Raw genomic sequence first — 15,800 nt, forward strand, 5'->3', positions numbered from 1 at the left:
AGTGCCACCGACCGACGGGGAACGGGGTACTTCTGTCTGAGCAGGCTGCATGCGGAGTTGTACTGCCAGCCCAGTCCCGGTGCTGGAAAGAGCCCATTAAGTACGGCCTGTTGTACCAGACCAGCGGTTCACAACCTGTGGGCTGAATGACCTTTTCACAGGGGTCGCCCCTCCCGATTTATAACGGTAGCAAAATTACAGTTATGACGTAGCAAGAAAGACATTTCTTGGTTGGTGGGTCACCACAACCTGAGGAACTGTAGGAAATGGCCGAGACCTCAGACGGCTGAGAACCACTGTTCCAGACGGAGAGGTAGGGCTGTGATGGAGGTGTGTACTGAGAGAAGATGACCAACGAGGAAGTGTCTCCCACTCACTGCGGATTCGCAGGAGCTACTTTGCCTACGGACTATGCATCATTCCTAAACTCTGAATAGAGGCCCTTTTCCCTTCCCCTTACCTGGGGAAACCAGTTCAATTGTGTGTCAGGATTCTCAGGGGAGCGCTGGTGGTACAGTGGTTAAGCGATCAGCTGCGAACTGAAAGGTCTGCAGTTGAACCCACCAGCGACTCCGTGGGAGAAAGATAGGACAGCGTGCTTCCGTGCAGACGGACAGCCTCGGCGGGCCCCTGGGGCAGCTGCAGGCTGTGCTGTAGGGTCTCCATGGGGTCGGCTGGTTTGTAAGTCGTGACCGTGTGGCTCATGCTCGCAGAGTCTGCGCTCAGAGCACCTTCCATGTGCCCGCTCACTCGGGCTCAGCACAGGTGTGCAGTCGGTGGTGCTTTCTTCCTAGGTGCTCGGACTCGGGCAGGTTAAGTCACTTACCCACCTCCATCCAGCTAGAAAGTGCTGGAGCAGAGGGGTGCACATCCAGGCCCTGCATACCTGGGCCAGAGCCACGGGGCTGGCGCTCCACGAAAGGAAGGGTAGTGGTAGGGCGGTGCGTGCTGTATTTGAAGAAAGCACTTGTGTTTGCGATGTGTTCCGAAGCCATCTGAGGGGATGGAATTCCTGCTTCAAGATCCATGTTCCCAGGAATGGAAGTAGGAATACCAGGAAGGTTAGGGGAAAGGTGGGGTGTGAAAGGGAGGAAGAGGGCACCGATCACAGTGATCAACACATAAACACACACACACACACACACACACACACACACAGGGGAGGAACAACAAAAACTGTGGGGGAAGGGAGACCAGTCATTGTGAGATATGAAAATAATGATAATTCTAATTTTTCAAGGGTCATGAGGATGGAAGCAGGGAGGGAAGGAAAAAAGGAGTTGATACTAAGGAGGGCTCAAATAGAAATTAAGTGTTTAGAAAAGAATGATGGCAATACATGTGCGATATGCTTGCTACCGTTGATGTGTGGATTGTTAGAAGGACTGTAAGGGCCCCCAATAAAATGATCTTTTAATAAAAAAATAATTAAATGGGAGGAAAAACAGACTCAAGCTCCCATAGCAAAGAATGCAATGTGAGGCGGATCGTGTGGGGGCATAGTCATGTGGGGCTTCTGGAACCTGCCGCCATGGGGCATGGTATCACAGGTTACCAGGAGGGGAGGGGGAAGGTGGGGAAGAAGGGGGGAATTAATCACGAGGTTCTACCTGTAACCCCCTCTGTGGGCGATGGGCAACAGAAAAGTGGGTGAAAGGAGACAGCGTTCAGTGTAAGACATGAAAAATAATAATAATTTGTAAATTATCAAGGGCTCATGGTGGGGAAGAAGGGAGGGAAATAAATGAGGAGTTGATACCAAGGGCTCAAGTAGAAAAAGTGTTCTGAGAATGATGATGGCAACAAATGTGCTTGACACGATGGATGGGTGGATGGTGATGAGCTGTAAGAGTCCTCAGTAAAATGATTTAGAAAGAAAGCAAGCTTCCTTATCGCAGCGAAGCCTGTTCCAGAGTTACCACAGGGGCTATGCTTTCCAGCACCTTGGCAGGGAGCACCACCCGGTGAGCACTCTAGAGATACTGTGAGAGAATGAAAAATATTTTCGACGGTACCTTAGTCATCACAGCCACTGGCAGGAGGCAGGGGAGGAAGGGCCGGCAGAGCTGGAGTCGTGGAGACGGTGGTCAGCAGGCAGTCCTTCAGACTTCCACCGTCTCAGGTGGGGCAGGTGTAGGTGACACCAGCTACGACTAGTTGGGAGGACGAGAACGGACACAGCAGGGTGCTCTACGGAAGCCCACTCATTGGATGTGGAACTGCAGCCATCCAGGATACCGACCAGCCTGGAGTGAGGACAGACTAGGAGCCAAATGGGACAGGAAATGGAGGGGGACCTAGAAGTCAGTGTTTGGAGAGAAGAGGCCAGTACACGCCTTACTTGAAGGGAGAGGAGTCGTCACCAGGGAAGAGCACCGAGAGCCAAGGGTTGTGGTGTAGCAGAGAATGGGCCAGCCCAGGGACAGGGGAGCCCTGAGGTGCTTGCAGAGGGGTGAGGGCGTGGTGCAGCACACAGGCCTGGGGGATGTTTGATGGCCACGGAGCGGCCTTCTGAAAGGCTCTGTGGGAAGAGAAAAGAGGGAGAGACCGCCAGGAACTTAGATCTGGGGAGAGAGGAAGAACACAAAGCCGCAGGAGGACAAAATCCTGGGGAGCCCAGATGTGCTGTGCCCCTTGAGACCAGAGGACTCCCTGACACCTCTAAACCCTGACCTGAGACTATGCCGAGGCCGCCTTTTCCCAAAGAATAGAGTGGTTCACAGAGAGACAGAGTCCTAGATGAGTGATACACGCTCCACTTCGAAGCACACACAACGCAGTTGATGTCATTGCTTTTGTTGAACTGCACACGTGGAACATGTTGACGAATGCACATTCGTATTGTTACAATAAGCCTCTTGTAAGGAAAGTATCCGTGTTGGGAAAGAAGAGAAAAACTGAGAAACTGAAGTGAGTGTGTTTAGCACTTTGAGGACTCGAAGCCGCGGTGTTTTCAGGTGCCTCTCAGCACGAGAAAGCTGGACGGTGAGCGAGGAAGACCCCAGGAGAAGTGATGCGTGTGAATTGGGGCGGTGCTGAGGAACGTTGAGTGCCCGCGGCCTCTTTGGGCGCCCAGTTCCCGTGTGCTCTCAGGCCCTGCAGCTCAAAACTACTGGGGGGGGGGGGGCACCAAAAGCAGACCCACTACTAGCAATTGGATTCTGACTCACAGGGGTCCTACGTGGGGTTCCCCAGGCTGTGCAAATCCTTAACAGACCAGATATGGCCTCAGCTTTCTCTCATGGAGCAGCTGTGGCATTGAACCACCAATCTCCCGGTTAGCACTCTGTCACTTGTGGGGTGGGCAGAGGGAAAGAAGGAAGCACTTGAGATGGCATCTAGAAGGGTGTGTGTGTGTGTGTGTGTGTGTGTGTGTGTGTGTGTGTGTGTGTGTGTGTGTGTGTGTGTGTTTGTTGCTCGCTCTCACCTTCCCCTCCATAGGGGCAGCTCCCATCACCCTTCCAGAAGCCTGGAGCCTCCATGACTCACCAGGCCTGGGGGGTAGAGCAGGCTCCTGGAACTTCATGGAGGCCTTGCAGGGAATGGAATGAAGCCCTGCAGGCTGCTCCTGGAGAGAAGCCCCGACCCAGCTCAGGGCTAAGAAGTGGTTAAGCCCAGGGCCCTCCAGCCACACAGCTGGCTCCACCCAGCTCTGTCTCCTCCAGGCGCCCTTCTCCTCACTGCCTGCTTCACAGAGATGTACATCCTCACATCAGTACACCTCAGCTGTCTTCTTTCCATGACCACGTTTTCTAAATCAGACAAATGGATGGCCTAAAGCAGAGCAAAAAGATCCTCCGCTTTCATATAACACCCACTTCCACGTGACAACCTGGTCTTTGGAACCTGCCCCTTCCGTGCGGAGTGAGTGTACTTGCCTTTAATCAAACTGCATCACAGTGTGCATGTGCCCGAGCGCTGGTGCGTCGTCCACTTCCTGTGCCACCTTCCAGAAGCATCTGCCCTCTGTATCCCTGCTGGTGCCCTCCAGTGGATGCCCACTCGTGGTGGCCCCATATGTTACAGAGCAGAACTGCGCGGTGGGGTTTCCTGGAGGAAACTTTTTACAACCTCAGATCACCATGCCTTTCTTTAGCAGCACTTCCCAGAAGGAGCTGAACCAATGACCCTTAAATTAGTAGTCAAGAGCCAATTGGTCCCTGCCACGCCGGGACCTTCCTATTTAACAGAGTGACATCAATGAAACAGCTTGTTTTCCAGGACTCTGGCAAAGCAGGGAGAAAAAATGGATGGCTCTGTCAGATCCCCAGCCAGTTAACTCTAAGCTAGAGCAAAGACCCTACTGAGGCCAAGGTCATGAGTGAATCGAGGCCAGCTGATGTTTCTCAGGAGCATAACAAGAACCTGCGCTCCTGACCCCAGCTGGAGGGACACGTGATGGCGCATGGATGAGTCAGTTTAAAGGAAAACAAAAAGCCACCACCAGTACTAGAAAAGAAACACAAATTACATTTACTCACAGATGGTGAGTCATCCTCAGAGGGCTTAAAGGATAGCACGTTATTACCACAGCTGTTACTAGAGAAAAAAGGCTGTTTATCTGTCTAATCAAGCCTTATCTCAATTATTTTAATCATCTTTTTTGGATGGAGTGTTTATAATAAAAGCGAGTCACTTAAAACCTCTAGAGTTTAATTCACAGACTACTTTGGTATCTAACATTGATTGAAAACTCAAGCTGTGTGTTGCATAATATTTGTGTGATATCACACACATCATGGTCTTCTGGGTAGCTTGCTGATGGAGACTGAGAAAGTAATTGTCGGGTATGTAATAATACCATTGTCCTGGAGACACATGGGAATACTGTTGGAGTAAGCCCTCTTTGCAAGGATGGAGGGGTTGCTGCTGACTCCCTGCAATGCTAGGACGGAGTAAAACAGCCCCCGGGCTTTCTGAAGCTGTAAGTCTTTACCGAAGCAGGCAGCCTCTTCTTACTCCCACGGGGCCACTGGTGGGTTTGAACCGCTGCGTTTTTGTTACCGGCCCAACACTTAAGCTGCGCACCACCAGGGCTCCTAAGTGTGGAAGGGTGGTGGCGGTGTCGGGGGCTGTTGAGTCCTGATCCTGTGCACAGCAGAACAAAACACGGCCGGTCTCACCACCCTCCCCATTGTTCCTCTGCTCGCTCGAGCCCCCTGCGGCACCCACTGTGTCAGTCCATCTCCTCCAGGACCTTCCTCTTTTCTGCCGCCCTCTGCTTAACCGTGCAGGGTGTGCGTGTGTGCGTGCGTGTGTGTGTGCTGATGATGCTCTTCATTGACATGTAAATTAAGCGTCAGGAAGCTGAAGTTGTGTGCAACCACTTTCTGACTTACTGAGAAGCTCACAGTGCCCCTCACTCAGGAGGAACTCGCCAGCTAATGCCAACTGTAGCCAGCCAGCCAGCCACAAGCTTCTGAAGCCCTCCTTGGATTGGGGAGTTGAAGCCAAATCTGGAGAAGACGCGTTCTTCCAATTTTGGGCAAGTAAGCATTAAGATCTGGAAGCCCGTTGGCATAGTACTTGACTTTCAACCAAATAAAATATTTTTCAATCAAATATTATTTGACATAGCCTTCCAAAATATTTTTGTAATATCCTGTGTGGGACTATGCACTCCTTGGATAAATCTATCTATACAGTTAAACAACTCGGCTGTTCAGAGTAACTAGTATTAATATTGTTGTAAACATTCTCTGCTTACTGGTACTCCCTGAAGTTCTGGTAAAGGCGTTCATACCCCAGGTAGCTAGGTTTTTGCAGACCCTCCTGGATAAACAGAGGCACAAAGAACAGGCTCTGGGATCCTAAGTTGCTTGTTCCTCCTTAGACTTTGGAAGGAAATAAATAAAGCTAGTGTGCCCTCCTGGAGCTAAGTTAGAAGCCACAGCTCAAAGCCCTGGCCATCTGCATCCACAGCAGGGTGCGTCACAGGCTCCCTTTGCAGGCCAGCGTGCAAGGTGGATGTGACAGGGGCGGGTCAGAATTCACCTGGGCCTGTGCGAGGTCTCACGCCACCACCACACCTCCCCTTGTCCCTGCACGTGTAAAGAGGCCAGCCCCTCCTCTTGTTCAGTTCCTTTACTTAGGGGTTGGAAATGTTACTATGTCTCGCAATGTTGGAAAATTTTCTCATGATTTTCAAGGGGAATATTCATCAGAAGATAACTTTTCTTTCCTTTTGTTTTCTTAAATGCTTTTATTGGTTACATGCCTTAGCACAGTCCATACATCCATCGTCTCAAGCACATTTGCACATATGCTGCCATCATCTTTTTCAAAGCATTTTCTCTCTACTTGAACCCTTGATAGCAGCTCCTCATTTCCCCCTCCCACATGAACCCTTGATAAATTATAGATTATTATTTTCATACTTTACATTGTCCTGTCTCCCTTCATGCAGTTTCTGTTGTTCATCCCCCTGGGAGGGGGTTCTAGGTTGATCCTTTTGATCAATTCCCCCCTTTCCCCCCACCTTCCCCTTATCCTCCTGGTATCTCTATTCTCATTGTTGGCCCTGAGGGGGTTATCTGTCCCGGATTCCTTGTGTTTTGGGCTTTTTTCTGTAGCAGTGTGCATACTCTGGTCTAATTGGATTTGTAAGGTAGAATCCAGGTCTTGATAGTGGCGGAGAAGGAAGCATTAAAGAAGTAAAGGAAATTTGTATGTTTCATTGGTGTTATACTGCACCCTGACTGACTTACATCTTCCTTGTGACCCTTCTGTGAGGGGATGTCCAATTGTCTACAGATGAGCTTTGAGTCTCCACTACACACACACACACACACACATACACACACACACAGAATTCACATTGGGTATGATTTTGTTCTGGGTCTCTGATGCCTGATACCTGATCCCATCGACACCTCGTGGTCACACAGGCTGGTGTGCTTCCTCCATGTGGGCTTTGTTGCTTCTCAGCTAGATGGCCACTTGTTTACCTTCAAGCCTTTAAGACCCCAGATACTACATGGATAACTTTTCTTCATTGTAAGTAGAGGCCATAGAGTAACCCAGTCCTGACATGAAGTGGACTGTTCATTTACTGAAAACACTTGGGAGAGGGCAGCAATCAGAAAAATAACCACTTTTGCACAGGACCCCTCGGTGGCACAGCCGTCTGTTGCTCACTCGGCTGCTGACTGAAAGGTTCCTTGTTTGAATCCAGCCAGCTGCACTGTGGAAGGAAGGCTGGGCCATCTGTCCCATAGCCATCCCAACCAAGGAAAACCATTAAGGGCGCAGCTCTGCGTGGTGACACTGGGGTGCTCTGGGAGTCAGGATCAACTCCACTGCACCAGGTTGGCTTGGGTTGGGCTCCTAGTGAGCAGACATCCTCGAAGCTTCTGGAAACTTCCAAGGGATAGAAGACTTTTTCTTTTAAGAAACCAAAGTTCAGTGTCTTAAGTACCAATATAATACGTTATACCAAGGGCAGCTGACATTGGGGAAGGAGACTGCCTTCGCTTGGCAGGAACAGGGGGAATGAGGGTAGCTGGCACACCCAGGGTCACACCAAGGGTTCTGGTAAGTACCCAGCCACGTCCTCACACGTCTCTTGGCACAGCTTTGGTTAAGTGTTTAGGACCTAAGCCCTGAGAGCCTACACTGCTGATGCCTACACGTGAGTCTGTGTTTTGTTTTCCTGCCACTTGGGCGCTTAGAGGCTGTGTGGAGGATTCTTGATTGGCAGCTCTGAGGACTGTGGGAAATACGCTCACCTCGATTCATTGTAAAAATGTAGAAATCACATTGTACAGTCCAACTTAAACTGTGAATTTGGATAAATACTTCACGGGAATTCCCTAAACTGATAAATGCTAAATTAAAGGCTAAAAGTGATAAATTCTCACATAATTATTTATGTTGAAAAGGGGTCTTTGCGCCTCAAAGAGAGTTCGTTTCCTGTTGTTGAGCCGTTTGTGCTCCGCACCAGCCACGGCTTACGAGTCCCCTGTTGAAGGCATCTTGATTGCTTCCAACTTCGGTGGTTATGAAGAAGCTACTACAAACCTTTGTGTGAGCATAAAGCTCAGTTGGGTCTTATGTCGAGCACAATTGCTCGAACCTATGTTGACACCGCGCTTAGCTTCCTGAGAAGCTGCCAGACTGTCTTACGAACCAGCTTTGCCGTCTTCGTGGTCATGAGTAGTGAATGAGAGTTTCTGTAGCCCCTCATCCTCAGTATTTGACGTGGTCACTGTTTTAGCTTTGGGCGATGAATGGTCGGCTAACCTCAGGGTTGGTGGTTCACACCCACCAGCCACTTAGCCCAATAAAGGCGAAGCTACCGGCTCTAGCCTCAGAGACTCCCCACAGAGTCGGTGCTGGTCAGTTTCGACTGGCTGGTGCTGGGTTTGGTTTAATGGGTGTATGGTGATATCGTATTGTTTTCTGTTTCTGATTGCCTCATGGCCTATGACAATGAGCCTTTTATTTTTACTGTGTACCGTTTGTACACCTTCTCTGATGTGGCTTCTGCTTAGATCCTTTGCCCCTATCTTGGATTGCTTCTTGATGCTGCGTTCCAGGAGTTCTTTGTACAGCCTGGGTAAAGGCCATGGCCAGGGCTGTGTTTGTAGATATCATCACCTGGGGGTGGCTGGTGTCTTCATTCTCTTCAAAGTGCCTTTCGCAGAGCAGACATTTGCAATTCCATAAAACCCAATTAACAGATTTTTTTTTCTGAATTGTACTTCCGATGCTCTAGCGAAAAGTCATTGCCCAGCTAGCTCCCTGTTACCCGACTCGCCTCCTCTATTCTCCTCTAGGGACTGTGTCATCTGGCGTCTTACCATCGGGTGTAGGATCCAGTTTAAGCTAATTTTTGTAAAGGTGTCGGCTGTGTCTAGGTAATGGATGTTGAGTTATTCCAGCATCATTTGTTGAAAAAATTTTTCTTCCATTAATTGCCTTTGCTCTTTTGTCAAAAATCAATGGACTCTATTTACTTGTGTCTATTTCTGGACTCTATTTCTGTCCCACTTATCTAATTTGACTGCTGCGGTGCCACAGTGCCCTCATCTGCAGCCTTGCTGTCAGGAAGTGCCGTTCCTCCTGCTGTTTTCTTATCTTCAGTGCCATGCTAGCTATTCTGGGCCCTTCGTCTGGGTTCCTTGGCGGCTCCGCGTAAACTTGAGGGTTCTTGCACCGCTATCCACCAAATAACTTACTCGGATTTTGATTGAGATTGAGTTGAGCCTATACATCAAGTGGGGAAGAATCATCACCCTCACAACATTAAGTCTTCTTATCCATGAATATGAATGGTCTCTCCTTTGATTCTGGTCTTTGATAACCCACTCATCAGAGTCTATTAGTTTTCATACATGATTTGTTACATACTTTAAATATTTTATTTAGTGCTGCTCTACAGAAATACCATAAGCAGATGAAATAAACAAACAGTTTATTTTCTAACAGCTTAGGAGGCTTGACCTAGCAAACCCCCTGCTGGGTCTATGGAAAAACCCAATTACTGCCATCAAGCCGATCTGACTCATAGCAACCCAGTGAGACAGTTTAGAATGGCCACTTGTGGTTTTAGGAGGATATATGTGTTACGCATGTACTTTCTGAAAGAATGATTTCAAAACATTATGCATTTAACAACTGTTTAAATCAAGAAATGGCACATTGCCAATGGCTCAGAAATCCCAATCACTCTCTTCCCCTGGAAAAATACAAACAGATCACTTGCCTTTCTGCACAGTCCAACTTAGTGTAGGAGCCTCCACTGACAGACAGGTGGTGTCTGTGAGGTGCATTGGCCAGGACTAGAACCCAGGCCTCCTGTAGAGAAGACGAGATTTCTAACACTGAACTAAAAATGCTCCATAAAATGCCATAGAAAACCGATGTGTCCTACAATCTGGACAACAGGTTCGCTTGCAAGGATTGGAAGGAGTCAGAAATGAGAGGTAACTGGTTTAATGGGACCAGGATTTCCATTTGGTGTGATAGAAATGTTCTGGAACTAGAGACGTGTGTTTGAGTAACATTGCGAATGTACTAGATGCCAATGAATGTTGTTTATTTTAAAATGGCTACTTTTATGTTGTGTGACTTTCACCTCAATGCTTTTTTAAAATGAGAAATGACAAATAAAGCCTGGGCTATAATTAATGATAATGTATCAAGTTGTACCAAATGTACCATGCTACTATAGGAAGTTAGCAACACGGGACAGTTGGGTACAGCATCTGTGGGAATTTTCTCTACAATCTTTGCCCCCTTTTTGGGGTAAAAGTAATATAGAGCACATCTACCTGAAGATACTAGAGAGTGAACAGAAGCAAATATGACCAAAAAACCAGTCTCTTAGAAAGCAAAATTCTGAGAACTCTCTTCACTTGGCACAAGTGACTCCACTTGGCACAAGAAATTTGCAACCAGGCAGGCACTGCCAGACACACCTCAGATTCATACATTTGATTTTTAAATTATTTTTGGTCGTGCACATGCAGAAGCCTTTTACTGTTGCCACATATTTTGCAAACCCCACATTCAATTGTGTGACTCCGTATGGGGTCTCAAGCCACAGTTTAAGACGCTTTGGTTTTGAGAAGGCAGATGGGAAGCTATACAAGTCAATGCCCATGCCGTGGCTTTGAGCACAGGGGTAACTGCAGTCCACACTAACTGCAGTCTGCAGCACGATGGTGTCTGGCCCTGAGGAGCCAGAAACATGGGTCTGCGTGTGGGCAGCAGTGGGAGAGGGCAGAGGAGTCCCAGTAGGCCACACACCAGGGAATGCCCAAACTCCGTCTCTCTCCATCTCTGACTAGTCCGCAAACATGTCTAAGAGAGACTCAGCACAGCTCAATCAAAGACCAGAGCAGTCGCCCTGAAGATTCTGAGGCGAGGACAGAGGCAGGCAGGCCACAAAGGAGCAAGTGCACATTTATGTAGACGCTAGGAGGTGGCAAACTAACGTCCTGTCTAAGGCTTTGGTCCTTGGACTCCTTCCAGTCAGTAGCATGCACAATAGTGGTGGGGCTGTGTGTGTGCAAGCCCCAAGTGGGAGAGCGGCCACTTTTCTGGATTAGGGACCCAGAAAAAAGCTGAGAACCCATGAACCATAAAGATAATAGAGCAATCCCAGAAGAGCAAAGAGTCAGAGGAAGGAACCCTGCACCCTTGTCTACCTATAGCTCAGCCTAAACTGTGAGCCACACATCTGCAGAACAGACCTCCTGCAGCCAGCTACAGAAAGATCTGAAGGGAGCCGGAGATTCTGCTCCAGATTCAGTGTGCCATTTAAACTCAGACAAGAATCTCCACGATTTAATATTCATATTATTCAGGATGCAATCCAAAATCTCCCAACATTCAAAGACCCAAGAATATGAAACATGCTCTGTACAGAGAAAATCAATTGCGTTCAACCCCAAGATGAACCAGATGTTGAAACTCAAGAGACAAGGATTTTTAAATGGCTTTATCACGCTCTTCACTGAAGTAAAACAAAACATGTTTTTCGGTGTATGAATACCTCAGCAGAGAGATAAGAAGTTGAAGCCAAGAAATAGAAACAATAAAAATAACCAAATGGAAAAAGAAAATTTTACAGGGGGTTAAAAAAAAAAAGATGCTAACACCGAGCAGAATAAGTACAAAGAATCCCATGTGAAGACACAATACAGTCAAAACTGTCGAAAGCCAGTGATGAACAGCAACATCATACATCCTTGTACAGGGGGGAGCGATCCTCTTAGCAGCGACCTTCTCCCTAGCAACCGCAGAGTACCCAAAAATATGGAACCCAAAATGATCCGGAAGGGAAAAAAAATTGACAGCCCCGAATTCTAAATTCAAAGGTAGGGAAAGTAATTCTAAAAAGAAAGCAACGTAAAGACTTTTTTAGGGTAAAAGGAAACAAGGCAGATTTGTTTTCAACATACATGTGCACTGCCAAAACAGTGCTAAAGAAAACTCACAGTCTCAAAATAGTCCCAACGAACAATGCAGAGTATTGACCAAAAATGGGTGCATGCATAGCATTCATATTTGTGTTCTGGTTTTTTCCGCTCTCTAGTGAATTCTCTTAATGTTCTACACTGCTTGACACTGCAGTTACCACGTTACCTGTAGCGTTTACAGTGTGGGAGGTGTATTCCTAAATGACGGTCATGACACAGGGGCAAAGAGAAGGGACATGGAGGCTTTATAGTTGGCAAGAGTTCTACATTTTATGTGATGTAATACCATGTATACTCATGTATAAGCCTTTTTTTTCCCCCAGCGCATTTTTAATGCAGTTTTTGTGGTAAAATTAGGTGCCTCGGCTGATATTCGAGTTGGCTTATACTCAAGTATATACGATATATTATCTTATCTGTAAGTCAACTATGGGAAGTTAAGGATAGACCTAGGAATTTCTACAGTAACTTCTACAAAAATAATACAAAACATACTAAAAATCAGCCAAAAAGTAAGCTAGAACGCTTAACTAACCCTCAAAAAGGCAGGGCAGAACCAAGAGGAGATTCGAGTAGAAAACAGAAAACAAGATGATGAGCCCAACTGCAACTCTGTTCTTCACCTTAAATGTTTTGTTTTTTCAATTCAGGATGTTTATTTGAAAGTGCTTATATGAATCAACTGCTCCTACTTTTGATGACTGTGACCTTGGTTCTTGTATTAGTTCTCAGGTATGAATTTCCTTATTTAAAAAAAAGCCTTGGCAGTCCACATCATGACCTTGACAGAGCCCTGGGGGCATAGCGTGGTACTCGTGGGCTCTTAACTGCAAGGTCAGCCGTCTGAAGCCACCAGTGGCTCCATGGGGGAAAGATGAGGCTTTCTACTCCCATAAAGATTATAGTTTCAGAAACCCGCAGGGGCAGTTCTGCCCTGTTCTGTAGGGTCAGTCTGAGTGAGAATTGGGACCCTTTGTATTAACTCCTTTCCCAACTACTGAAACAACCAACATTTGAACCTCACTCACTTACATTGAATGTTAATGTGCCAACTAAGCACTCCCTAAAAGGCAAACATGATCAGAATGAAGGAAGCAAAACCCAACTACATACCGTCTACCAATGTAGCAGCACAGATCAGTTCAAGTCCAACAGACGGACCGAAGGATGGTCTGTAAGCATAGGAGAGTTGCAGTAACTGCTTCTGTCCGTGTAAGAATGATGTGCTGCTGTTGCCTGGCTGCTTCTCACTCCCACAGTAGCATCAGCTGTGGGCCAGAGATGAGACACGCCTCCACCTGCCACCCTTTCTAGTAATTCTGACACCCCGCCCCCCAGCACACTCTGCCTCTGCTGAGTCGGAGAACCCGCTGCAGTGGTCACATAGAACTCACACACCAGACTCATGATTGTGCAGTTTATTAGGGAAGTAACCGATTACAATTCAGATTAGAACCCCCTCCAGATGCAGTTCTTTGATCAGAACAGCCTCTTTTCAGCCATGCCCAAGGCAAGACTCTCTGGCCCGTACCCCCTTGCCCTTGGCCTCAGCCTCCTCTGGTAAGTGTTCTAAGGCTCTTTTAGCTCTGCTAGTTAGTCACCATGAGGGACTCCACTCCGCCAGGAAGCCTCAGCCTTCCTGGTTCACGAGCCACGATGCCCACAGCACCCCTCGGTCTCATGCTGGGCTCTTGCTCCTGCTGCCTGCCTTCCCGTACAGCTCTCTCAGCACAGGGACCGAAGGTCTCAGCGGTTCCTCCTTGATGGTACTGAGACCTTCATGGGAATCCTAGCAGGTTAAGCCAACTGACCGGTCCCCATGTTAGAGTTCCATATATTTTATTTGCACATTCCACCCCCATAAGGATGCCATACATCATGATTACATTATCAGCAAGTTATCCAAGTCCCCTGGTGGGCTACAAGCACCTCACATTTGCATGTTATTACTTCATATGGCCCTTGTAGCCACTGTCAGGGAAAGAGATGAGGCTTTCTACTCCCATAAAGAGAAGCCGACGGGAGCAGTTATGGGGTCACTAGGAATCTGAATCAACCTAATGGCAATGAATTTGGCTTTGAGTTTGGCTTTGGTTTAGCCACAGTCATGCCCCTGCTTTCGCTAGAAGGGCTGCAGTAAGTCATTCACGCCACCACAGTCAGATAATACAGATGTCCAGACAGCAGGAGAGATGAGGTCAGTGGTCTGTAATGATCAAAGAGACAAGACAGCATTTACGACATGGGAGTCATAAATGTATATGTACCAATAACAGGGCTTCAAAATCATGAGTTAAAAACTGACAGAATTAAAAGGGGAAATAGACCATTGTTTACTGTTGGGAATTGTTAACATTCCTTTCTGAGCAATTAGTACAACAATCCAACCCAAAGGGAGAGGAAAGGTGAGAAATCTGCAAATCTAGACAATCTGAACAGTGCTGTCAAGCACTTTGACTGGATACTCAGAGAACTGCCTCCTCACAGTAGCCGGTCCACCCTCTCTCCCCATGCTTGCGGTAAGTTTACTGGGGTGCCATAGAGTACAGCCCACTAACCCTAAAACACACACATATCCAAATTAAACCATAGGGTTAGAAATCAACAAAATGCCAAAAAGGCAAAATTGTGACAGGCTGCAGATCGTTGGGTAACTTGGGGTGCATAGAATCGATTACAAAGTAGCAAGAGGCAGCTCTGGAGAGATCCATTTAGTATCTTAGTTGAGGTAATAGTTGCACAATATATATGAGGGGTTACCAAAAATAAAAACCACAGAATTGCGCTGAGCGGAATGGGGCTTTCACAGTCACATGTTTCCTGCTCAGTGAGCATCCCCGGGCAACTCAGGCGTCGCCTGGGAATGCCCTCTCTGGTCACAGTGAATTTTTTCATAAAAGCAGTTTTGCTCGAACCTCATTGTCTGCGATGGCCAATTTAAGTGAGCAGTGTGCGGCTGTGAACTTTTGTGTCCCGCTCAGGAAAAGTGCCGCAGAAACTGTTGTGATGTTGAGCACAACTGACAAGGTCAGTGCTGTGGGCGACCTTCAAGTGTGCCCGGAGCTCTCTCATTTCAGAAAAAGTAACATGTCGATTGATGGCAAACCTCATCCTATACATCTGTCAATTTCCCAAACGGACTAAAATGTCAACGCATGGTGAATTTGGAGTCCATTCCACCAGGTCAGACTTAATCAAGCTTTCTACTTAGAGGTTCTGAAAAGATTGCATAACCGTGTGCGACAAAAAAGGCCGGATTTGTGGCAGATGGGACTGGTTTTGCCACCACAACAATGCAACGGTTTTGGGCAAAAAACAAAAACCCAGCATGTCTCTCTTGTCCCACACACCTGACTCAGCTGCATTTTATCTGTTCACAAATTCCCAGGGCTGAACAGTGGGGGAAGGGGAGGGAGAATTCTTGTGCATCCAGACCCTCTGGGGGTACGTGTGTGTGTCCATCTGCCCAAGGGTTGTTTTCAAGTTTCTTCGAATGTGGGCATCATCTGTGCTTCCTATCGTATATTGGTTAGATTTTTAGGCGGCAGCTCTGTGTTTCCAGAGTCATCGCTTTCCTGCCGGCTTGAGAGCTCGACTGTGCAGGGCTTGTTGGGTTGGAGTTGTGAGTTACTTGAACGAAGACTATAGTTTGTTTCCCCAGAGCAGATTTCAGTGGTTTACTTTTGGCATAACCTCTGTAGCATGGGGTAGAAAATAATTCGTGGTGTCATCGACGTGTGTCTTCATGTGCTTCCCAGCCTCTGCAGTTAAAACATCATAATACTTTCCATATGATTGCGACTGTGTTCAGATTGACATTTACACATACGTGTGTGTGTCTCCATCTCCCCAAATATAGACTGTCTCTCTCTC

The 15,800-nt window shown here is 47.4% G+C and overlaps 1 protein-coding gene across 5 annotated transcripts in view; it reads left to right on the forward strand.

Moving 5' to 3' along the window:
- Window positions 1–15,800, forward strand: part of DYM (dymeclin) — a 296,719-nt gene that overhangs the window by 259,342 nt on the left and 21,577 nt on the right. The window lies entirely within an intron of this gene.

Source organism: Tenrec ecaudatus, chromosome 15 (assembly GCF_050624435.1).
Source record: "Tenrec ecaudatus isolate mTenEca1 chromosome 15, mTenEca1.hap1, whole genome shotgun sequence".
NCBI lineage: Eukaryota > Metazoa > Chordata > Mammalia > Afrosoricida > Tenrecidae > Tenrec > Tenrec ecaudatus.